At 42.4% G+C, this 25,526-nt stretch overlaps 1 protein-coding gene across 2 annotated transcripts in view; it reads right to left on the bottom strand.

The window, feature by feature from the left end:
- BACH1 (BTB domain and CNC homolog 1) overlaps positions 1-21,415 on the bottom strand; it is a 265,729-nt gene extending 244,314 nt beyond the window's left edge. Inside the window, exon 1 of one of the 2 annotated variants that reach the window (XM_069204062.1) lies at positions 21,111-21,415. The gene's annotated coding sequence lies outside the window, so the exon portion shown is untranslated. The remainder of the gene's footprint in view (positions 1-21,110) is intronic. The other variant, XM_069204059.1, reaches the window with a different exon arrangement.
- Between the last annotated feature and the right edge of the window lie 4,111 nt (positions 21,416-25,526).

Genomic DNA, 25,526 nt, shown 5'->3' on the forward strand with positions numbered 1-25,526 from the left:
TCACTAACCTCAAGAAGGCTGAAAACAGGGAGACGAGAGGGAAATTACTCACTAACCAACTTCTCCTGGAATGTTTTGATTATTTGAGAAAGATGGAATAGTGCCTGTAAATTCTCCAGCCGCTGTGAAAGTAATCCTCTCCAGAGAAGGAAGCTCCGATGAAGCCTCGCACTGAAAAGATGGCTTGTGAAAGAATCACGGAACTCTAGCTGAACAGAGAACACATGCGAGCAAAGGAAGACTCGAAGCCGAGCACAGGAAACACCTTGGCAGTTCTGTTTATAGACTGGTGTGCTAGTGATGAGTCCTCAGACACATGCTGGTGATGAGTCATCCATCATGAGGGGTGTGGATGCTGTACTGGTGATGAGTCATCAGACACATGCTAGTGATGAGTCATCGAACACTTCTGATGATTCATATGAAGGAATTAGATGTCTCCATAAACTGTTTGGCACACAGTTCACAAATGGACAACACTTGCTTTTATCAATATAAACAAACATGCATGTAATATTCGGTCTTCAGACGGAAGATCATTTTCCTCACAAGTTACAGGGAAGTGCTGTGCTGTAAACACATTCATGACATGTTTCATCTTTTTTCATACATGCTGATTTATTTTGTGAGGGAGCAGCAAGAAGCGTGCGTGTGTGAGTGTGAGTCCTAACACATACAGAATGAGCTGACTGTCAAGCGTCTTCTGTCCTCCCTCTCTCCCAGCTTCTCACCTACAGCTGGGAACTACTTGTACCCCTCTAAGGGTTGTCTACGATAGGATAGGCTATGGGAATTAGATTACAAAGAGCCATTGCTATGGAGGATCAAAGGGAAATGCAAGATGAGGGTGTTGTAGCAGTGCAGGATAATCCATTTGCCTGAGTGCAAGTTGTACCTGTTTAACTGTGAGGTGAGCAGTGTACCTGAAAAAGTGCAGAACAGATGGGAAGAGGGAGCTACAACTGTGTGAGTTCATGGTGAGCAAAGCTCCTAAGTGCAGTGTCTTCATGTATATGTGCAGGATGAGCCGTGTGGATTGTGTGTGCAAAGTTAGGCCTGTACTGGTGTGGGTGCAGGATAGGAGGAGTGCTTGTGAGTTCAGGATGCACTGTGTGCTTTTGAGTTCAAGAGAATGGTTTGACCCTGTGAGCCCAATGTAAGCATTGTCCTTCTGTTAGCGTAGGGTGAGTCGTGTGTCTGTATGAGGCCAGGATGAGAGGTGTACCTGAGACAATCCAGCACATAAAAGTCAAATCTATTTCTTTTGACAGTGCTCACTTTGGGACTAATGTTGCACATCTGGAAACCACACACATACACAACTCTACATGCATTAGTTTCCTATTTCATGGGCTTACTTAATCTAAATCCCTCATAAGAGGGCACATCAAGCACACAAAAGGGGATGGGTGGAATACCTTTATTAAGCCTAAACAAAGGCAATCACTTGGGGGTAGCATTCCAACCCAACATTCTTTTGCTCACCAAGCCACTTCAGTTTGGGTCCAGCCATATGCAAAACAGTCGTGGCCTTGCTCTTATAGGAACAATGCAGCCAAAACTGCAAGCCAGATCCTTCCTGAACTAGAACACAAGCAACCCAAGACCGGTTTTGCCCTTTTGGGGCTCTTCTTTCAGGTGTACCTTTGTTTCTGTGGCACACTGAGCACAAGACCCACATCTGAGCATACCCCTGTCACTTAGAGTGGTACATCAAACACAACAAATGTGAATGGAGGAATGCTTGTAATAAGTCTAACCTCTGGCAAACACTCAGGGTGGTATTTCAACCCATTTTTCTTTTGTCCACCATGCCAGCTCAATTTCAAACTCGCCATTTGCTAATCGGCCTTGACCCTGCTCCAGTCTGAACAGACCAGCATAACTGCCAGGCCAGGTTCTCCATGAACCAGGATACAAGCAATCCAAGATCAGTTTCTTCTTATTTGGGCTTGTAAGTTGAGTGCAGCTTGGTTGACGTGGCACAGTGAGCAAGAAATCCACGTCTGGCTATACCCGTAGCAATTAGGCATCACACTGAAGTGTCCAAAAACATGTTGGCTAGAATGTTTGAATTAATCTCAGACACTGCTAAGTACTCAAGTCCACATCCCAGACCCTCATTATTTTGCACACCATGCCACCTCAGTCTATACCAAGCGATATGCAAATCAATCCTGACTTGCTCCAGTAGCAACAGTCTACCTCGATCTACCACTGAATTGGTTTCAGTAGGACAACCCATCAGGGGTTTCAATCCCTGTCCCATACAGCCTTCAGCTGTGCGCAATAAGAGTTGGCCCATCCCCACCACACATGGTTTGGGTTGACTACAGGGCTTTGTCTTGGCTTTGTGCTCAATCCACCACATGCAGCCAACCCTATTGCACGTGGCTTTCGAACATGGGCAGCTTGGGTTGTCCAAACCCTGCTCCACATGGCCTTTGGTAGTGTGCAGTAGGATGTGGACCTGCAGCTGCCCTTTGGTCAGTCCTTGGGCTCAATCCCCGATTAGTGGACAACCTCTGTTATGCACAGTTTGTGGTTAAGTGCATCGTGTGTTGGCCACATGTCCTAATCTATGTCAAGCCCATGCACGCAACCCGCTAAAGATTACCAGTCTCCACTGTGCACGGTTTTTACTTGTTCAACCATCTACCAGTGGTCATTCCTAGATGTGATGGACTTTAGCCTTGCTCAGCAGGGGTCTGGGCCTGGACCCAATCTCATCAATCTCACAAAAAGAGGGCAGTCATGAACATTGCATATGGTGCATTTAGAGTGTTTTTGTATTTCAAACTTAGCATTCCTGAACATAAGCCTTTTTAAATTATTTTTTGTTTGTATTTTGTTAACAAGATTTTTTTAATATATGCTAGAAAGGCTGCAGTTGTGCCTCTGTAGTTATGGATTTGATATGAGGTACATAAAAAGTAACTTTGCCATTCTGCTTCAAAGAATCCATAACAAATTTTGTATATTTATGGATTTTTCCAAATTCTGTGCACACTCATAAAATGTAGAGCAGGAGGCAAATCCTAATGAAAACATTTCATAGTGGATTTTCTCTACAAACATTAAAAACAAACCAGAATGAGAGCACACCAATTACAATCCAATAAAGTGTATTTCAGTGAAAACGTTCATACCATAAAAACACTTATCATTTACTTAACAAGTAAAAAATGTACAATATATGTTGAAAAAGTAAAAGTAAATAGGGTCATCAATAACAATTATTCCTGTGTTCCCTAAATCAAACAGACCTAGCAACAACTATAAAGCACACTCTGATAAATTGAAAGTGAAAAACGTTATTAGCAAAGTTAATTAAAACCATCGCTATTCAAACGTACATACTATATAAGTACTAAAACATACTCTCTGATTAAGAAAAAAAAGCACATAAAATGTTTTTTTGCTTATTCTGATCCTAAATCATATCATAACGTTGTTGCGTGGGCTCTCATTATCCTAAATGAGACTACTGGATTTCTAGGCAGCAGGATCGATAACGGTGTGGGGGACTGAGTCTGACCCACATGTAAGGAACTCTGTCACCCTAAATCCGTTTTTTGCTCCGGCTAACTAGCAGTGCCTCATTTCTCCCACGGGGAAGAGATGATTGGGCAGCCGAGCGCATGACATCTTTGGAACTTCGCAGGAAAGTCGTGGTCACTCAGATCCAAACCAACTCTCTCATTTACAATATGATCTCATATACAAATGACAAAGACAGTATAAGTTTTATATAATGATTTAATAAAACGACTGTATTTTAGATAATAAGGCATGAGCCGCAATAACCAGAAGCATACAACACAGTAGGATTGAAATAGTTACCAGGAGAGTAAAACATAAGAACAAAGCGATCATCGTGTATAATAGTTTCTACTCTCCCTCTGCTTGTTCTATTTCGAGCACAGCATGTTAAGCTTCTAGCTTGCCTGTCTGTATCACTGGGGAGACATCAGCCCTCATACCTGAGCAAAGGCCTGTGATCTTGGTTCAGCATCTGCAACGAGGCAGTCAGCGTCTAGTTGTGGTTCCCTGGTCGGAATCTCCCTCTTGCGTGTATTGGGACAAGGAAGTGATTTTATAACTAACATGTCAGTGTGATCACAAAATGTCCCTACGCAGGAATGCCAAGTCTAAACTCTTACCACGTCTATCGGCAATGTACCAGACTGTATCCTTGACTGAAGCACAGAGTGAATGCGTTATGGAGAACTCCAGTGCTGAAGTAGGCAAAACAGTGTGATATGAATAAAAAACAAAACCGTAGAACTGGTTATTTGAAAAATAACAGTACGAAGCCTAATAAAAAGCATTTAGGGCAAAGTGCACAGAGGCTCTAAGCTGCCAGCAAATGAATAAAATACATCCAGGGCAAAGTGCACAAAGGCCTAAAGCCCGAAGCTAACGCGCAAAGGATACATAAAACCAACCACACTACAACGTATTAAACTTATACGTGATTAAAGCCTACTCCACTAGTTTAAACCTTTCTTCTTGATCTTAAATTCAGGAACTTTCTTACGCCTCTGTTAGAGCGACATTGCGTCCTGGTTACTAAAAATAAAACACAGGCAATTTCCAGAGGTTAATAACACAAAATTATACCTAGGTACCTATGACTAATTACTAGCTAGGAGCTGAAGTTAACCATTTGGGAACTCTTCAAACATAAACCGAGAAACCGGGCACTCTCGGCTTACTAGGCTTTGTTCTCCATTTCTTTTTGGGCCTGCACCATAAATGTAGTCCCTCGACAAGAAAACGGAATTGAAAGTCCACTAAGCCAACTGATAACGGCGGGCCTACATGAGCGTATATTTAGTGACCTGAAAATGATTTTCAAATACAATATTCTGCGGCCTAGCAAGCTGGGCACATGCAAAAGATATGTTCTAGTGACTCTTGTCTGTGCCCACACAGTCAGCAAGAATGTGTCAGTGCTTGCTGTCTCCATAGAGGGACCTTATCTTTTGTTTCCATCAACCCAAATCGAAAAAGCATGAACTGATGTTTCAATGACTGGGTGAAGGATGCTGCTAGATATTCCTGAGCCCGTAGAGATTTGTATGATGTTATTACAGTCCAGGCATGTGTCTTCTTGCAAATTTATGTTTATCAAAAATTAGGGACTTCAACCTAATGGCAGCATTTGCCTTCCGATAAAACTCTGCTTTGCCCAGGTTCTGCTCCCAGGCTTCTCGCAAACCTAGGTCTTTAATACAGTTGTTTAAATGATGAACCCAAGTGCCTTTATCATTGTGACGCTGTTGCTCCTCGATTTTGATCCAGCATAGATTGTTGATGGTAGCGATCTCTGATGCACGCATTCTCCAGCATAATTTGGTAAAGGCACATTTACTCTAATCATAATTTTTCAAAGCCAATTCTAAGTGGACCTGGGCAGGGGATGCTGATCGTGGAATCCGAAAAACTGATTTATAGGCCTTCGTCTGAACTTGGTTGTAGAAAGCTGCTTCCTTCCCCAGAATAATTTCAGCTCCATAAGTAACGGTGGGAATTAGCCATGCTGCCATGACAGAAAGCAAGTGAGTGTATGACAGGCAACTCAGTTTTTGTTTTAATACTTTAAAACCATTGGTCAAAGAGTGGGCTTTAGCTTGGGCAACAGCAAGGTGTGGTGTAAAAGTCAAGAGGTGATACATAGTGAATCCCAAATATTTATATGTAGGGGCAACCTTTGCCCGGGTTCCATTTATGAACCATGAAAAAGATTTAAACTTTGTTTCAACCAGGTGGACAACCTTAGTTTTGCTCAAGTTCAGTTACAGGCCTTTCATTGTTATGTATGTATAAAGTGCGTCAATGCTATGCTGCAGTCCGTCTGGTGTTTGACTGAGTAAAACTATGTCGTCTGCATACTGTAGCCATGCTATTCCTTTCCTGGCCAATAATGGCAGATGACTATTTACAGGTGCGAGGGCATTGGCTAGGTCTGCAAGATATAGATTGAACAGCATGGGAGCTGGTACACACCCTTGTTTTAATCCTTTTGCTGTTGGTATTCTGTTGGTAAGGTGGGCACCCTCCCCGATTTTTACTTGCGCCCAAGTGCCTGTATACAGGTCCATCATTGCATTCAGAAGGCTACAGGGTAAGCCCCAACCTTTCAATTTCTACCATAAGCGGGTTCTTGGCACACAGACAAAAGTAGCCTTCAGGTCAATAAAACATGCAAATAACCATTTGTTCTTGAGCCTGGCTTTATTTCCCACCAGAGCCAGGACTGTCAGATTGGTTGAGGCTCCCATGCCAGCTCTGAAGCCTGTCTGGCATTGTGGAATTAGATGTCTTTCATAAATCCATTCCGCTAGTTGTTGCAAAAGACAGGTTGCATAGAGTTTTGCTTCCACGTCAATCAAGGCTATTAGCCTGTAGTTCGAGGGGGCTGCTGGATTTCCTTTTTTGTATATTGGGTAAAGAATACTGCCTTTCCATGCGTCTGGTAGCCCTGAAGTGCCCTGGAGGTCATTAAAAAGCAGCCCCAGATACTGAGCCCAGAATGTGGGATCTCTTCTCAAAAGGGCGTTTGGGATTCTGTTCTGGCCAGCTGCCCCTTCCAATTTTAGTTTCTTAATAAGGCCTGTCAGCTTTTTGATATCTATGTTCATTAGAGTGTGTTTTTGTTCATTGTCAGATAGGGATAAGTCTGTTTCCATTTCCACTCTAAAGCCAAAGTTTGTCTCACTTGAGTCGTTTACTGCCTGAGTGGCCTCCTCCTTCACATGATGCTCTGAGAATGAATACATTGTTAATACGTGGGATTCCCATATGGCTGCATCTATACCTGTATTCACTTGTCGTTTTTTGTCCCTGGTTTAGCCCGTTTATCAATTGCCAGAACGTTTTGTTATTTTTCTGTTTGTTGGACATGAGACACTTGGTCCACAAATCCTCATGGTATCTCTGTTTTGCCATCCAGCTATTTTTCTTGTATTTGACTCTTAATTCAGAACGCCTTGTTTTATCAGATGTCCTTCCCCAGTGTATGTCCTTTAAGACTTTTTTGTTTCTCTAGGGACTTGGTTTTTCTGATTACGCACTATTTTGTAGTACCAGGGCTTTTCCGCTCTACCACTTTTAACTGTGTTATTTGCCTCTACTGAAATTTTTAATGGTGAATTTGTTCAATAAAGAGTCAAACAATTGCTTTCAAGCCATCATCCGTTCTCCTACCGGCTGTTCTTCTTGTTCCTGTATTCTTAGTGTTTCTTTAAGCTCTTCAGTGGTAACTGCACAGCAATACACTTCTTCCACCACTTTCTCAAGGCCTGGCCCCATCCAATTCAGTTTTTTTGTATCATAAATCACTGGAGCAGAAATTATGATATTAGCGGAAGGAAGCTGATTCCATTTGTTCCGTATCTTAATGAGCTGTGGGAAATGATTTCTCTCTGTGCGTTCTTGGATTCTGTCGGCTAAGATCAATGACAGTGCGTTTTCGCTCATTAATGTTAAGTCAATATTGTTTTTTTTGTACCACTTGATAAAGTTACTTGTGCTGAAAAAGCATCCTCAGGTAGGGAGATCAAGCAAAACAAACCCAGATTTTCTAGCATTTTATTCAGATGTGTTCCTTTGAAGGGATTTGTGCTGCCTTTTTTAAATTCTAGGTTAAAATCGCCGGACACAATGAGGATAGCATCCTTATTTTGCTTCTGCAGCATTTTTAAAATACTGATCAATCTTTCCATATTTTCCATGTTTTGTTCTGGTGAATATATACATTGATCAACAGTAAAGTTCTGTCAGAGCCTGATGAAACCTAGTGTTCCAACTTTATTGGTAACAGCCACTCGATTCTCAGGTCAATCAGTTTGATCACCCAGTTGATTTTCGTAGAGCAGTATGTTGTGATGCCACCATTGGAGTGTCCGTGTCTTTGAGGTTGTTTTGCAGAAACGTTCATCCCAGTATATCCAGAGATTTGAATCGGCTCCATACACCCTGGTTCCTGGAACATGATAATTTAGAACTGCTGTAGGAGGCTCAGAGCCACCTCGTCAGTAACCAGATTTTTTAAACCATGGGCGTTCCAGGAGCATATGTGGATGTTTTCTGGATTTTCGTCAGGACCAGTTGCAGCTGTTGTCGTTTAAGTTTTGCTTTGCTGCCTGTTTGACTGTTGAGGGCATACCAGTAAAAACTTGTTGGTACATGCCATGATGAAGCATGCTTTGGTGCTTTACTATTGTTAGATGTTCCGGTATACTTGGGGAAACTTCTACTCCCACCGCCCCTTTTAAAATTGAGCCGCCCTTCTTTTTTTCTGGTATCAAAAGATTGGGATATTAAAGTGGTTCTAATTTTTGCACTTCGGTGCCCCATGCAACATGAGAGAATTTGGTCAATTATGGCAGACGTGGCCCAGGATGTTAGTGTTGCCTCTTTGTCTTTATTATTTCGATGTGGAGTAAACTCCACAGTCATCAATTCTGTCGTTGAGATATGGGCCAGGGGCTGAATCGCTTTTATTAACTTTAATATTGTACCTCTGTTTAAGATGTCAAATGCCCCCTTCGAATCGTAGCAAGGGATTAGAAGTAATTTATTGTCTTCTGAAGCCATCTTGTCATATGATGGCTGATGTCCTGGGATTCTTGTTTATGCCTCGCTATTTGTACAATGATCTGGCCAAGGGTAGTGAACTTGATTTGAAATCTACTTATTATTTCCCGCAGACTGATAAAAAAACGTGATCAGTGGAAACTTCTTCTTTAAAAACATTTAAATTAGGAAATACTAATCTTGAACTGTAGATCTGAGTCTAAAAAATGTGACCCATAATATTACAAATGAAAGGAGTCGCTAACTTTCAAGCTATAAGACGATCAGGAAGGTCTCTTGCCTCCACACTTATGTGAGATAGTTTGTGGCATTCTTTCAATAAAGTGCATCATAGTTTGTACCGAACTATAATCACTTGAGAACAGACTTATAGAACCAACAAAGGCACACCATTCAGAAATTAAACTATATGGTAAATAATATCCATTCTAAAGATCACTAACAAATTCCAATCATACACATTAAGATACCAAATCTAAGTGTAGGTCTAATGCCAAACACATTTTAAGGAAATTGAAAGCCCTACTAGTTGATTTCTTGCTTTCAAGGGACTCCCTAAATAGACATCTTTGCCGTAAAAACATTTTTTTTACACAGATCCTATTGAATTTTACTGTGTTTCCAGGGAGACCATATACAACTTAAGCCACCCTGAACTATGGCACACTTCTTTGATGTAATTCAACCATTTGAACCTGAGGTTGGAATCCAAATTCAAACAATATTGGGTGAACTCATGAGTTAGATGGGCAGCCGCATTAAACGATCAACAAAATTAAACCATAAAGCAATGGTACTAGTTTTATTTTAGTATCAGAATTATCATGGCAGGAAAAATGTGGAGTATACTGAGTGAAGCCAAACAAATGTCTGCAAAATCGTTTGTCTTGTGCTTGTAAACTATAAATCCCTATCAAACTCCAAACACCTGCTCTGTAATTGGCAATAGATAAATGTGTTTCAAAGGATTATTGCCTAATCAAGTTGGCAAATCTAAACACTATTGACAAGAACTGAAACAAATGTACATCTCCTCGACTGTAATAAATGGGTTGATCTGCTACATTTGTCAAATGGTAAATCTAGATAACAGATGGTTCAAACTTTGTCCAAAACGTAATTGTTATTGAACAATATCTCATGTCTGATAGATTTTAGCCCCATAGTTGAAATAAATGTTTTCAGGACACCTGTATCTAAATAAACATCATTAGTGAATAATACATATCAGTTTATTTGGGTCTTTAGGTCATCAGCTCTCCTAGACATTAAAATGGCATCAACTGCATATAACAAAACAGAAATAGTATTTTTGCCCAGTCTAGAGGTGTCCTGACTCTGCTCTCTCAAACAAGTCCCCAAACGGCTTGAATATGAAGTAAACAGAAGTGAGGCCTGAACATACCACTGAAAAATACCTCAAGTCAGTTTAAACCTCCTAAAGCACTCTTCCACAGGTCCACATGGGACTTTTGACTTGAGACTGCGATGTAAAGAACTTCAAAAGTCAATCATAGTCAAATTCAACCCCATTGTTTCTAAGATGGACAAAAGCTTAGATCTGTTGACAAGGTCACATTCTGAACTAAGATCAATGAAAACTAAATATGAAGAGCCTACTTGGACTATCACATTGAAAGCAAATACAATTTAAGGCACTATATTGCTGTCCCCAGGGCTGCTCTAAAGTCGAAGTCAGGTTGTTAGTATTCCATTAGTGTTAGAAATTGAGTTTCTGGTTGGCTAGGGTATGCACCTCAGCAAGGCAGAACCTACCCACTCTAGTCAGGGCAAGGAAGTTACACGTCCAAGATAACCCCTGCTCATCCCCTTGGTAGCTTGGCACAAGCAGTCAGGCCTATCCCAGAGGCAATGTGTAAAGCGTTTGCACAACACACACAACACATGTGACGCAAAACGTACACCACAAAGTAAACACAACACTGAGCTATGCAAAAATCATCTGTATTGCACAAAACATAATTAGACCAACATTACACGTAAATAATACCCTGCTACCTTAGCAGTTGTCAGAATGTTACACAAGTTACTAATACTCTGCAAGAATACGCAGTTGTCACATTAGAACACGTAAGTACTCAGGATTCTGCAACATAAGCAGTAGTCAGGAATTACACTAAGAATTATATGCACTTGTCATGAATATTTTCCTGAATACTCCCTAAAAGGAACATTAGAGAATACATCACAAGTCATAAAAAATATATATCAGCTAGACCGTCCCAAAAGGAACAGTAGCACATATATGTAATATCACCAAAGCAGGTAGGAAACCTATAAACCCCGAGGTCTATATTAGGTTCCTGGAGCCAATATCTCAGGAAAAGTACCTGTTTGGAACGAAGAGGCACTCCTCGTGCCTAAAAGAGGAGCATAGGGGGCCCCCGGCGCTCCTGTGTGCAAAACGGGGGCCACGCTGTGCTCCAGGGGGAGAGGGGCGGTCGGCGCCCTCTCCTTGCAGTAAATGGGCCCCTCTGGGGATCCACACCTTAGGTGGGGGCCTGCCTCGGCCCTCTCACACCCTGTCCTCGGGGTGGAGGCCAGGTGAGACCCAAACAACTGTGGGGCGAAGGGGAAGGGACCTCTGTAAAGGTCTCCCTTCTCGGGAAGCCAGGTAGGCAAAAAATGATGTAAAAAAGGAGCGTCCTGCTCCTACGGCAGCGACCGGGGAAGGGGGCACTTCCCTCGCCTTCTCCGAGTCCTGCGATCTCCAGATTCCGGAACTCGGACCCCTCTGGGGGCCCGAGAATGCACTCGCCTGCACCCGACGTGGTGCGCGAGTGTCCTGTAGTGATCCCGGGCCGCCGCGGTGATCTCTGAGGGATCGGAGGCGACTGGTGCCCCGGGGGCGCTCCAGGGGGCGGACCGTGCCACGGGAGTGCCGACAGGAGCACGCTTGCTCCGGTTGGGTTTTCCTTGTGCCCCGGGGCACTGAGATGAGCGTGGACCTCGCGCTTAAAGCGAATTCAAAAGCCCGGCTGCGGCGGTGATCCAAACAACGAAGGAGCGCCATGGAGAGCGCAAGGGGCACTTTGAGGCTCCCAGGCTGCGGCAGTGTTCTTGGGGTGCAGAAATAAAGCGCTTTTCAAAGCGCTAGAGCACATCTGAAGCTCGGGCTGTGGCGGTGATCTTCTGCAGCAATTTTAGGAGAGAGCGCTTTTCCCAAGCGCTAAGGCAAAGTTGTAGAGATCGGTGCAGGGGTCGGGGCCACAGCACCCTGCCCCTGGGAACAGCAAAGTAGCAAGGAAAAGCACAGGGCTGGTGGGCCCAGCTACAGGCCAGCACAAGGAGTGCAGATGGTGGCAGTTCCTACTAGTGACCAGGCAGGTCACTGGTCAGCACAGCAGCAGCAGTCCAAGGTGGTTTCCTGGTGAGTCCATTCATCAGCGTTATGTGTCCAGTTTCAAGTTCCAAGAGTGTTCAAATTGTGGGGAAAATTCCCCTGCACTTATACTGGGTTTACAGTGTGTTTTACAATGGCAGGGAGAGGAGGTTCTAGCCATTTACAACTGGTTCTGGGAGTGCCCCCTCTCTCCTTTCAGCACAGGCTCCAAACATCAGTGGGGGGTTAACGACCCTATTGTGTGATGCCAGGGCACAGTCTTTACAAATGCAGGTGTGCCCCGCCTCTTCCTTCTCTCAGCCCAGGAAGGCTTTACAATATGTAGATGCACCTCTGTGTCGCCTCCACCCTCCCTGTGTTCAGGCTGCCTGAGAAGTATGCACAAAGCCCCAACTGTCAGTCTGCCCAGATGTGGATTGGAGACAAGCTGCAAAACCCCAAAGTCATAAACACAGATAAATGCGCACTTTCTAGAAGTGGCATTTCTGTGATAGTAATAAAAATACACCTACACCAGTAAACAGCATTTTTCACCATTATCACAACCATACCAAATATGCCTACGCTACCCCTCATAAATCAGACAATACCCCTTACACATAAGGCAGGGCACCTCCAATGCAATCCTATTCGGAGGCAGCACTCACAGCAGTGAGACACCAAGTTAGGCTGTTTGTCACTACCAGGACAGGCCACACTACATGGCACATGTCCTTCCTTCTACATTCATGGCACCTTGCCCAAAGGGCTAGCTAGGGCGTACCTTAGGGGTGACTTACATGTAGTAAAAGGGGAATTCTGGGCCTGGCAAGTAAATTTAGATGCAAGGTCCCTGTGGCAGGAAATTGCACACACAGCCTCTGCGCTTACAGGCCTTAAATAGGTTTGACAGGCTACTTCAGTGGGTGGCGCAAGCAGCGCTGCAGGGCCACTAGTAGCATTTAATTTACAGGCCCTGGGTATAGGGATACCACTTTACAAGGGACTTATAGGTAAATTAAATATGCCAATCAGGTATAATCCAATCATACCAATTTTGTAAGGGAGAGCACATGCACTTTAGCAGTGGTTAGCAGTGAAAAAGTGCTCAGAGTCAAAACGTCAGCCAACAAAGGTAAGAGGCAAAAAGGTAAAAAGCAAAAAGTCTGGGGAATGACCCTGAAAAAGGGCAGGGTCTAACAATTAGTTTGTGCCCAAGTTTGGGTCTGGTCATCAAAATTGTTCATACCAACTTGACAGCAGAAACTATTAAAGAGATTAGTTGGATACATGTGAGGACTCATATCACCTTTTTATATTTTACGACAATAATAGATTGCGACCAGAAAACCAGAATAACAGACTTTCTAGTTAAATTTAACATGCTGGTAATCCAGAGAGCCCACAATATAATGTTGTATTTGACTGCATCAATTACCTCAGAAGGAGTAAAAGGTGAAGTAATGCCTGATATAGTTGACACACGTTTGCTGACTAGAATCAGTGGAGTCATTAATATTGGAAAACTGGATAATCCATAATAGTTCTAATTTAGATTGAAGGGGGTGCTGCTGGGATTAAGAATGATTGACCACTAAAAAAACCACAGCCAAAAGCATTGCTTAGATCACACCATGCTTTGTCTCTAATCAATGTTTGTTTATTTTATATGCAGCTCTGTAAGTGTCAAGTTACTTCCAAGTCCATCTGGAATGCTTAAAAAATGATCAAGATCACTTTTGTCAAAACTGTCTATCTGGAATTTGTAGAACATCCAGTTATACTAAAGAGGGAGTCCTAGTGGTTAGTAAGACAGACTGAGGGCAGAAGGAATGAGAAGAAGGTCACTCTTTATAGGAGCTGAAAAGCCACATTTTGAGTTTTTTTGTAAAGCTTGTTGGGCATACTCTTAAGGTCTGCTGAAAATAAAAGATAAGATCTAGTATTTAACTGCAGGTAGGAAGAAAGAGCGACCACCAATATGGCTGAGACAAAAGCTAAGAGTCACAGCTAGAGTGAGGTGAAACTAGGTTTGAGCCCTAGTGGTAAGATAAGGCCGGATCCTTTCCTGAAGGAAAAGTGGACGTTTCCTGAACCAGGCTGTATGAAAAAGGCAGAAAGCCTTCAAACATGGATCTTTTTAAAATGTGAAGCCAATGTAAAGATTTCAGAGGAAATCAAGCAGAATGATTTGGGGGAAGTTTAGGACTCAAACATGCAGCACTGTTTTAGACAGCCAGTGCACAGCATATTGAGGCAGACCTAGGCAAAGTGAATTGTTGGAGTCCAAGACAGATGTAATCAATGCAAAAAATAGCAGTTTTCCTCTTGGTGGCTGGCAAGAAAGGTGTGATGTTTCTAAGAGATTTTAATAGGGAGAAACAAATGGAGACTACTTGAGAGATCTCATTGGTAAACGTCAAGTTCTGATAAAAACTCAGTCCTAGATTTTTGGCCAAAGACACAGGTACTGGAAAGGGCAAAAGGGTGGCTGACCACCAGGAGTTTAACTAGAAGGATGCTCATCAGAAATAATGTCCTTAGTCGTATCAGCTTGAGACAGTTGGACTACATCCAATCTGCTACTGAGGTCATGCAGGCTCAAAATCTGCCCCAGGTATCTTCAAGATCTTTTGAGATAGGCACAGTGATTTGTCTCATAAGCATAGAATGTTATTAGAAAACTAAAAGGAGAGGATCAAGGAAGTGAACGGTTGATGTAAATGTTAAATAAAACGGGACTGAGAAAGGAAACTTGAACACACCATAGGAAGTAGGAAGTAGGGGAGAGGTAAAGAAAGAAACAGACTGAAGAAAAGATGAGGCTATTTCAAGGCGACATCAAAGATATTGTGTAAACGGGAGATAAGAATGTTATGGGCCACAGTACTGAATGCAGTGGACAGGTCTACGGGGATCAAGGCAGCAGAACCTCACTGATTTAGAAATGACCTAAAGCTCTCTTTGTCTACTAAAAGGGCATATTCCCTAATGTACAATGGTCTGAAACCAAACTGACTGGCCTAATAAATGATTGGATTCCAGTCAGTCAGATAATTGAAAATTACTTTTTTCTGTCGTTTTGGGTGGGAAAGGAAGTTGCAAAATGCAATGAATACTTCTGTAGATGATAGGGTCAGCAGTGGGTTTCTTGAGTAGAGGGGACACCGTTTCATATTTCCTCAAGGCCGTGTGATTTGTAATTCCAAAGAAAGATTACAAATATCTTGCAGTACGAGGCAAGTGGCATGGCTTCCTAACGCAAGAAGTTTAGAAGAGTATGGATCGATCCAACAGCAGAATTTAATGCAAGTAATTACACAGATTATGTCTTTGCTAGTGAAAGGAGACTAGGTCAGAAGGGAAGAACTAGAAGACCAAGCTGAGAATGAGAGAGGCTAATTGAGTGGGACTGAGGGACTAAGCCAGGGAAGGCTTTCATGCATTTTGGCAATTTTTTTCATGAAACAATCTTGAGACATTCAGCGTAGCTCCAAAGATAGGTTCCATATCTTTTTGTCAGCTTCAGACACAAAAACAGATCTAAAAACTGAAACATTAACTACATGATCTGACAAACTATTTTGTGGCAGTGTGGGAAGACTCTGAATGTGAGGGAATTTAAATACATTGGAAATGAAGCCTGCTATTGATTTGAAAGCCCTCCAAATACCATCTTCTTCAATAGTTTCTTCGAAAAGTAAATTGATATCCTGTAGTGAGGATACAATCACCGCTCTCAAAGGCAATGCAGGATAAATTCTCTCCCATTGTAATCGAATTCCTCCATTTTCAAAGGATTAATTGTGTGGAATAACTAAAAGTAGAAATTTGACAGAATAATGTAGCTCAAACACAAATGTTAGAGAATGATGGCCCTTGATCCTCCAAGCCTCCTGCAAGAAATGTTGTAACAATGATACCAGAGTGCAAAATATTATGATTTGGAAGATATAGATTCTATTTAGCAATCAGATTGAAAAGGACCCTCTCAAGTTTAATACTATTTTGAAATGAATGGGTAGCAAGCTGTTCAAGTGGTGGATATATCTTCAAGTTTACTAGACCAGTTTGTGAATCTCCTATTTTAACATGAAAATCCTGTCACAAAATTGAATAGAAGTGGGCTCCAATTCCAATATGAGTCAGAGGGCATGTTACCATCCAAAATGCTTGGCAAGTTTTGTAAATTAAAAATATTAACTGAAAGGAAATTACATTATATAAATTGATGAGTACCACCCTTCTTAAATTTAATTTGTAAGATGTATGTATTGTGAACACCAATAGGCTTAACAGTGATCTTACAATTCAGAGTAATAGTGATCCAGAAAAGTAGACCCCACTTGGCCCTCTCTGCAGAGGTCGGGAAACCAGGAACTGCCTGGGATACATGCCTGTGTACATGTGGTCATTGGTCACTCATTTCTCTTGCAAAGAATATTATGTTGACTAATGATTTTAGTCCAATTTCTATTACGCATTTTAGAAGAAGACCCAGAATATTCCAAGCAATAAAACTTAATACCAGAGTATTAAAGTAATGAGGGATTATTTAATGAGAAGAAGTGATAGAAAAAATCTGCAATCATCCACTTCAGTGTTAGGGGGTTTGCGTGGCGAAGCAGCGCAAGGAAGTCAACCTATGTCCTGGAAAGATTTAAGTACTGAAATTGTTTAAGAAGATAGAAAATAGGAGTATTAATGGTCAAAAACGGTCTTCTATCAGTTACAAATTACACTGTATGTGGTAGTGAGGAAGTTCTGTAGAAATAAAAACCTGAATGAACTGCTTTTAATCATGGGATTGCACAACTGCTTGGTTAAGAGATTCAGACAGTTTGCCAACAAATTTGGCCTTTCAAAGTTAACTATCGTCCAATTTCTACTTACAGATTTTGGTGAGTTACTTACCTAACCAACTAGTGTCACATATGGACATCATCAATCTCGATTTCCCCCTCCTATTGACCACTTAACAGTGCAAGCATTATTTTTCACTGATCAAAATCTTCTCTCTGAATATGATTCGAAAGAGGGGGCGTGAGGGAGCGCATTCAGAAGCTCCATAACAAACAGTGTCACCTGCAGTGGTAATTGTAGTGCAGAGGGGTTGCACCCACTAAAAACCTTTATTGTGGCGCTGCATACTAGGGATTGATCATTAATGACTACTTTAATTGAGGCTAAATGTACACAGCCTTTTCCAACATACTGTCAAAAGTAATGCTGCATTGACACTTCCTAACCATAGTACTCTTCAACACGGGTAAAGAGGCATTCATTTTTCCAGTTGCATGCCCAGTGCTTGGATACAAAGACCAAGAGAGTGGACCCAAGCAGCCTCTGACGGACTGCAGAAACCCTGCCCTTGGCAAGGGCTTCATCTAGGGTATGCCCATGCACATCCTGTACAGTGTCATTCTGGATGCCTCAAATAGGTGTAGCAAAAAAGGTAGTGGTTGGGAATTTTTATGATGCAGGGGAATCTGGTCCTTAGCATTCCCAGATCAATCTTGGTGTCCTTCTGGTGCCACCAGCCTCTCAGTGCTGTGTGTCCATGCAATGATGGTCTGAGAACATTGAATAGGTGCATTGAAAGTAGTGGGCAAAGCTTCCACCCAGATGAGGAGCTAGTAATTGCCTTAGAGTCCACTGAGCAGTCCTGGTCTCCTCCTGGTGCTCTCAGTCGCTCTGGACTGTGTCCCCACACAGCTGTGCTCTGAGCACCTTAAATAGGTACAGACAATGTAGTGGGAGGGAATTCCTCAGACGCAGGGACTCTGGTACTTACAGTCCACGCGAGCTGTCCTGTTCTCCTCCTGGTGCCCCCAACTGCTCAGCACTGTCACCACATTTAACAAGCATGTGCTGCTAGGCACTGTATTGCGCCTTTGTTGGTTTGGTGCATTTTTTCAGCTGTATTCAGCCACTTTATCGTTATATTCCTGTTACGTCAACGGTACAGTAGCCTTCCATGAGTTGATATCCCTATAATGCACTACAGTGTAGTGAGTTGGTGCCTCTAATGTGCAGTGACTATTTTTTCTACTGTGTTATGGTTCAAAGTTCATGCAATGAAGTCCAGTGTGGTTGCTTACTGTCCATTGGATAAATGCATTGCAGTGGTTAACTTTACCAAGAGTGCACTGTTATGGATTTGTGTTCACAAAATGTAGATCATTAGGATGACCTTGTATCCAATACATTTTGACATGCAGTGAGTGATTTGCCCTAGGACAATGCCGTTTTGTGAGTGAATTGTCTTAGGCTGCAGTGAGGTGGGTTACTCCCTAGGATGCAGTGTTGTATGTTGACTGTATGTTTCTAAGGTGCAGTGGGTTAGGTTATTGTCCCTTGTATGCAGAGTAGCATGGTGGGTTAACATCCATAGGTTGCACTGCTGTTGTTCAGTTTTGTTAGGATGCTGTGTTGGGCCACTGTTGGTAAGATGCAAGGTGGTGTGTTAATGGTCCTGGTTTAGAGTGGTAACTGTTAATTTCCCAACCAGATCTGGCCCAGAACACAATAACGAGAACATCTCACCAGAAACTATCCATGAAACTGTGCAATTGCATGTTGAGGCATTCCCCGAAAGCCAACAGCACTAAGAGGCCATACTAACGACATATTCTGTGCTATACCAATTCCAACAATATCTTATAATGCAGGATACAAAGCAGTATGGAGTATTTGTGGTTCCATTGTATAGTGTAGTGAGTTATTAACCCTTGTATGCTGGGAAGTTTGTATTTTTTGGTGGAATATTGTCCTTCTGGGGCTTTGCAGTGTGGTGTATTAACATCTGTAGAGTTCTGGGTTAGTGGTATCATCCCTATGATGTAATACAGTGGCTAACTGTCTCTAGAGTGCTTTGGAGTGTGGTCAGTTAGTGTCTCTATAATGCAGTGTGGGATTTTGTCCCTTGGGTACACTGTCCAGAGCATTGTCATGTGTTAGTGTTCTGCGATAAAGTATAAAATGCTTGACTGGTGCCCCTGTAGGTCAGACCTAGTATGGCCTGCTTGTGTTCTCTCCTAGAGGGTTCCCTCCCTGTAAGGTCAGGATGGACTGCTCCACTGTAGGACAGAGTCGGTGCTCATTTGCATACGGTGAGCCTCATTGCAGAGTGGCAAGGTGGGTGTAAAAGGATGGACTGGAATGCAGGGCTAAGCAATCACCAGTGGCTGAGATTAATTCAAGCATTTCATCCGTTCCCTTGTTTGTGGCAGTTGATGCCCTAAGTCAGTGGTTCCCAACCTGTGGTCCGGGGACCCCTGGGGGTCCGCGAAGCTGCCTCAGGGGGTCCGTGACTGCTTAGAAAATTAAATAATATTAATAGATTAGGTCCCCAGTTTTCAGTAATGATTCAGTGGGGGGTCCCCGAATTCCAATAAACATTCTTTGGGGGTCCCTGGGCTCCAGTAATGATAAAGTGGGGGTCCATAGAAGTCAAAAGGTTGGGAACCACTGCCCTAAGTGCAACGGGTATGCCTTCACATGGGTGCTGTCGTCACTGTGCCATATGACACTACTGACAAGGCCCCAGCATGTATCCAGCAAGAAGGGAGTCATGAACCTCCGTTCATGGAGGCTTAAACTTTTAACAATCGGAAGTCCGGGGCTTCTGCCTTTGCTGTTACAGATGCATTTGGTTAGAGGCCATTTTAAGCAGAAAGAGATGATACTACTCTTCAATTAAACATAAAAAGGAATCTCCAGCCACTAAGTAAGCTTGCCTTGTGAAGAGTAGAGTTTTGCATAAATGATTACTTAGTGTTTTGGGTAACATGAGTGACAATGTGAAGAGCCTTTTGGAAAATAAGTTAAACTAAAACAGTGCAGAGAGGGAGGAAGAACTGTGATAGGGGTGATATTTTCCTGCACTACAGGTGTAAGAGCATTGTGAAGCACTGCTTTTACGTTTCACGGGGGAGCCTTGGGCAAACCAGCTACAAAGGTGTTTGCTTCCGCAGTGTGTGTGTTGTGGCGGGGTGGGGGGTAGAGTGGATGGATATCTAACCCGAGGACGCACTGTGGAAAAGAGGCGGATTCACTTTTTTTCGAACGTTGCAACGCCAGACTGGCTGTTAAACTCGGTCCCATGTGTGGGCCAGAAGAGAGAGCTTTTTCATTTTGAACCAGATTCTTGGAAGTGCCGTTAATGCCCACGTGAGAAACCAGTCAAGAGAGCGGATGCGAGTAAAAAAACTCTCCATTGCAGACATGTAGGTCCTTAACTCCCTCGCAGCGTCTGAGTGAACCACTTTAGCGGCTCCTCTTCGGCCCAGGGGAGATTCAGTTTTGCTGCTCGCGGCGCTATGCAAGTAACGTTTATCACTCAGGGACGCTCCATGCGTAGGCCCACGCCTCCATGGCATTATTAAAGGCTGAGCGTTTCCTCAAGTCGCCCCAAGGTACTTTTCTTCGTCGCCCCTTGCATTCATCTACCTGTGAACTAAGCTATACCAGTGGTGCGGTACCTCAGTTCCTGTCTGTCTCTCTCATGCAAGCAGCCAGGCCATGACCTGCTGAGCTATCAAACCTAGTCGCACATTCGTTTACACCGCAGCTGGTTCTATAACTCACAGATACAGCTGCAGTAAAAAGGTTTAAAAAAGCACCAACTTTGCACATGAAGAGTAACACATTTCTTTTATCCAGCTGACAAATTGTTCTATACCCATCTGATGAAATAATCTGAGATCTAACATTACAACATTCAACTGAACATACTGAACACAACTCGATGCACATTCGGCAGGCCCCAGTTATGCCACATAGTTATGTGTAACACTATCCAAAAACACAAAGCTTTTATAGCCATTTGCCAGGCAGCGATCCCACCTATCCCTAGGCGATGCCTAAGCACCTGGCAATGACCTCCGACCTTTAGCACCAAAGTCCTGCACATACATCTCAATGAACGATACACAGGGCCGCCAGTTAGAACATGAGCTGAACACATCCCACAAGCTAATTATCAACATTTTGTCTGTGATGGCAAACCCAGAACCATGCAAAGTCACTGGACTGCTGACTGCCGGCGGCAGAAAGTCTGCTGTATAAAATGCCCACAACATGCCATACATGAAAAAGTTGTCAGATTACGTTAGAACTATGAATATTATTTGAACATGTGAGAATTCAGCCTTGAATTTACCTCTAAGCGTCCCTCACGCTTCTCCCACACTGCACATCTCACGGACTCAGGACAGTCGGCCAAAAGCAGCGATGAGGAAACACAAGAATGCCGATTCACTGCATTTTGCTGAGCGGGGATGAGCAAGCACTTTCTGCTAATCTTCTAGTATGTGTCAAAAGTAAAGGAAACAAAAAATAACTTGAAAGTATCCATAAAGTGTTCCGCATGTGCAATGCCTGTCCGCCTAATTCTGCGGCTTTGTCACATTTCTAACCAGGATTTCATAAGGTATGCCATAAATTGAATGTATCTACTAAAGTACTGTGTGTCTTGAACGGTGATAGCAAAAACAGAAAAGCAACCACGTGCCGAGTGAGAGAGATAACACGTTAGGCGTGGTTGTCTTTTCCAAGTCATGACGTCAGCTGGAGCCACCGGGTTCAACCCCGCAGCGGTTGCAGTTCATTATTGTGTTTCGTTTGCACCAGTACCGTCCTGCTTCATAGCCGTTATTTGATGTCAGACATTTCTGTATATCCTTAATTCTTTCTTATATACTCGAGTTTTCTGAATGCAGACTTGGACTTCACCGAAACGCTGAGGTCGGCGGAAGTTACCAGCAGGCAAAGTGGTGGATAGGAAACATGAGTTAATTTCACCCTCTGGTATTTACTCTGGGTTGCATTCCATTCCATTGTGTTTATATTTGCTCCTCTTTGCCATTATGGACGGAAATACTTTTTCATTGTGCCCATTGAACTGCACTGTCCTTAGTAGAGCAAAACACCAAATCTGAATTGCACAGGGCCGCCTGCTCTCTGGACTGGGAACTGATCAAAGAAACAATAGACTAGAGTGAGTCCAGAGTAATTACTAGAGGGTGAGGGCTCGCCGAGCCCTCTTTGTCTCAGTTCCTGCCTTGAGCTTAACGACCTCTCAGATCAGGGGTTGTAAGGACACTGCTGGGGGTAGCAAAGGAGTAATTGCTGCCACCACAGACTACCCTTAGTCAATGTCAATAATTGTGAGGGTGTTCTATATTAAGTGACAATACGATATCTTGTATAAACACTAAAAGGAATTCTTTGGGATAGACATATTGCTTGGCATGCTTTCTCGTTTTATTGTTGCAGCGACCTTCAGCTCTATGAAGAGGTGTTATGCTTGTGTTTAACATGTGCAGAGTTCATTGTCTGGAACGAATTAGTAAAGGTATCAGGCAAAATATTTATTTGCTCTGGCGAGAATACCAAGTACAGCAGGTGAAGTGCAAATATATCTGGGGACTTGATCCTCTTCTGTCGGTAAAACAACTTGTTTAAGCCTCACATGCTGGTCTTGTTAGTTCGTGTAAGTACACACATCAAAGCAGACTTCTATCCTGTACACCTGGATATCGCAGCATGAGTTAAAGAAATGAGCAGCAGGACTAAAAGAAATCCGCAGTAGCAATGCTTGCGTGGCCTTCGTGGTTTATTCAGAAAGACAAGTGCGCGTTTTTAAAAAGTGTCATAACCAGTGCTGCGTTTGTGTTAGTGGTTTCATGTGATGTTTTCCAGTACTCATTTTTATGGACCGAAACCTATTTTTCATAATCACAAATGGGTAGTGGAGAACGAAGTATGATCTTTATGAATTTAAAACGGATTATATGATTATATGCATTGGGTATGATGTTTCATATCAAGTTCAAACCCTTTGTTCTCCATGCTTCCACAGAGGAGGCTTATTGTTGTGTTGTAATAATTTATTATGCCAGCTGGTAGAGTTTAGAAATGTGTTAAGAGGGGGCGTGGCTGGAGGTCACGCAAGATGGCCGCTGCAGGACCGGAGCAAGCCTCTGCACAAACCTAAACTTTCACAGAGATGTTTCTATTTGACTTTTAACTGCTGGCCTGGATGTGATTCTACCAAATCTAGTTTCCTCTGCAATTGAATATTTATTACCTTCTGACAGCCAGCTGAGCTTTTGACCTCTCTCTTCAAACACATTTAGCTGAGGTTTTCAACTTTCAGTATTCACTGGCAGCTCTTGTCAAGGAGCTCTTTCAAATTGCTCTTCATAACATGGTAAATGCTTTCCTTTGACGGAGGGGATTTTTTCCTTTTCAGAAGGTTCCCTTAAAACTAGTCAACAATTGTTTGACTATGTGCAGTAAAGTGCTTTGCTCTTGTGGTATTCTGTCATGCCTGTTATGAGAGAATAATTTAGGATTTTCTATTTATATATTTTTTTATTATATTTTGCTCTGTTGTTGGAAACTTCTGGCAGCAGCTTCTCATTGTAACATAATTTCATCAACACCTCACATTGCTGGCTTCCTATTAACAAATTGTTGCTGGCTTTTATGGGGAGACCACATAATTCTCAGAGTTGCCAGTGATCATCTTTCTCCAAGTCTAATAATCCTCTTTGAGTGGTGCGCACACATATAACTAAATCTTCTCTACCATCAGATTTAACAATGGATAGTGCTGCAGTTTTTTTAAAGGATAGCGCCTCTTCATCTCATGCTTCTGGCGCAATCGCGGAAAAAAACATCTAACACCTCCTCCGTCAAGCGCCCAAAAAAAGACCTTGATTCTCCCTCAAAATCACTTACACATCTTACTCTAGATGATGTCATGGAGGAATTGCGTGCACTAAAGCCCTTTATGATGGACACTAATGTCTCTTTGCAACGTATTAAGGAGCAATGGTCCCAACACGAACAACAAATTTGTACTCTGGACCAGAGAGTCAGTGACCTTGAAGATGAAGATTGTAGCACTGTCAATCCTCAGATCTCTAAAGATATAGCTCATCTTAAAAGGCTTACTGAAAACTTAGAAAACAGAAATAGGAGAAATAATCTTTGCCTTTTTGGGATTCCAGAAGGCTCGGAAGGCTCTAACATGATTGCATTCCTTCAAAAAGCAATACCTTCAATTCTTCGCTTGCCTCCTACCTCTCCCCTCTCTATCCAACAGGCACATCGTTTAGGTCCACAGACTTCAACTGGCCCTCGTGCACATCCTAGAGGAATTATTATTCTCTTTCTCCAATTTATTGACTTGATGCAAATACTCTCGGAAGCCAAAAAGATGGGCTCTTTGCTATGGTCAGGTCATAAAGTGTTTTTCACACAAGACTTCTCTCCTGCTACAGCTGCACGTCGCAAACAGTTTTTGGACTTACGTCCACAACTCAAATCCTTGAATATTCGATATGGTCTTCTTCACCCATGCCTTTTCAAAATTGCATTCAAGGACAAATCTTACTCGTTTGAGGAACCTTCAGCACTACAAACATTTATTAACCAACACTAAACAGAAGCAATGGAACTAGGAGCATCTGCAATTACCTGAAGATATAATTTAATTTGTCTTTAATGTCATTTCTTTTTTCTGGACAGTTTAATAGTACTGGTTACCGTATCCCTTTCTCACCATTCGAACTGTTCTCCTACACATTCCACTGGTAAGCTTTAATTTTTATTGTTTTTCATGTCACAGTCCTTTACTGTAGTTATTATGTTATTTGGTCTCCTGAATGGTACATTTTCCGTTTGTATGTTTTTTTTTCTTCCACGAAACTCGCCTTCATATGTTTTAATATCTAATATCACTTTTCTTGTGCTGAAGCCACTCTTGCCTGTCTTTTCAGGTTCTCCGCTGTCCCTCTACCTTTCGGGGTATTCACTTTCTATCTTGTTTTCTTTAGCTTTCGTGGACTTTAGTCCCTGTATTGCCACATCCATGTATATACAACTTCTGGAGGTCATCTTCCTCCTTTTCTTTTTCTTTACTATCTTGTTTCTTTCCCATTTCTTTGCTTTTGCAAAATTGATATGCCTAGTTTTTTCCTTGTTACAGCAGTTGTTTATTAATACTTCTTGTTATGCAACTTAGAACTGTTACTTGGAATGTTAAGGGGCTTAAACACCCCATTAAACGTCAGCGTGTCTTATCTCACCTAGCTCGTTTGAAATGCCACATTGCTTTGTTGCAAGAGACTCACATCAATGACTCTGAGGCAATTAAGCTTAAAAAACAATGGGTGGGGGACATTTTCTACTCCCCTTCCATCACAAACAAAAATGGGGTAATTATACTCTGTCATAAATCTCTCAAACCTACCATAATTTCACAGCATCAAGATACAGAAGGTCGCTGGGTACTTGTTACATTTACAATTGACAATATTTCTCTTACTATCCTAAATATATACGGCCCCACACATCCAGATCCAAATTTTTGGAAGAATCTTTCACATATTGTCTCTGAACATTCCTCAAACAATTTACTAATAGGTGGTGACTGCAACCAAATTCTTGATCCATTTTTGGACAGACGTTCCACGTCACGTTTCATTCAACATGCCTTCCACAAAGCTTTTAAAAACTTTATTTTACAGCATTCTCTCTCTGATTCCTGGAGAGTATGCAATCCCGA

This window comes from Pleurodeles waltl, chromosome 8, assembly GCF_031143425.1.
Source record: "Pleurodeles waltl isolate 20211129_DDA chromosome 8, aPleWal1.hap1.20221129, whole genome shotgun sequence".
NCBI classification, from domain to species: domain Eukaryota; kingdom Metazoa; phylum Chordata; class Amphibia; order Caudata; family Salamandridae; genus Pleurodeles; species Pleurodeles waltl.